Below are 853 nucleotides of genomic sequence, written 5' to 3' on the forward strand. Positions count from 1 at the left end.
GCCACCATTTTCACCCTGGTCCTCCAAAGCTGTACCAAGAGCTTGCAGGGAACAAAAGCTCCTGAGAGCAAACCCAAGCAGATTGCTTAGCCCCGACAAGGGTGGGGCAATTCCGCCTCCGGCAAAGACATTTGGGAACCACGGCAACAGGCCTCTCCCCCAGAAGATCAGCACGAACAGCCAGCAAGCCAAGACCAAGTTTACGGATCAAGGAGAACGGGAGAACTCCAGCGCTAGGGGAATACTGCACATAGAATTCATGACTTTTTTTACTATGATTCATTAGTTTTTCAAAGTTAATTTTTTTAACTGTTTTTTTTGGAATTTTTCTTTTCCCCTTTTTCAACCAACATCTTATCAATCCCTTTTTTAAAAAAAAATTTTTTATTTTTCATTTTCAGAGTCATATTTTATCCCTTCATAGTACTTACCCTTATTACCCTTATTTTTGTCATATATATATATAAGTTGTTCTCTCCTTAAAATTTCAAGATACAGTTTCTTCTAACAGATCGAAATATACCCTAAATCACTAGTGTATGGCTTTGTTCTAGTCTCCCGCCTGATCACATTCTCTCCCTTTTTTCCTTTTTTTTTAAATCTTCTTCTTTCATTTTTCAAACAACTTCTTATCAATTCCTTTTATGAAATCTTTTATACTTTTTATCTTAACAATCATCTTCCATCCGTTCATTGTATCAACCCTTATTTTGTACATATGTAAGTCTTTCTTCCTTTAAACTTTTAGGAGGCACTTTTTTCTAACAGACGAAATTACGCCCACAATCTAGTGTGTGGCACTAATCTATGCACTAGCCTGATCATATTTGATCATATTCTGTTTTTTTTTTTT

The 853-nt window shown here is 36.1% G+C and overlaps 1 protein-coding gene across 2 annotated transcripts in view; it reads right to left on the reverse strand.

The window, feature by feature from the left end:
• Positions 1-853, reverse strand: part of SUCLG2 (succinate-CoA ligase GDP-forming subunit beta) — a 278,639-nt gene that overhangs the window by 251,201 nt on the left and 26,585 nt on the right. The gene's annotated exons all lie outside the window — the stretch shown is intronic.

The sequence above is a fragment of the Callorhinus ursinus genome, unplaced genomic scaffold (genome assembly GCF_003265705.2).
Source record: "Callorhinus ursinus isolate GAN/ISIS: 27379988/994484 unplaced genomic scaffold, GSC_fseal_2.0 scaffold15, whole genome shotgun sequence".
Classification (NCBI taxonomy): domain Eukaryota; kingdom Metazoa; phylum Chordata; class Mammalia; order Carnivora; family Otariidae; genus Callorhinus; species Callorhinus ursinus.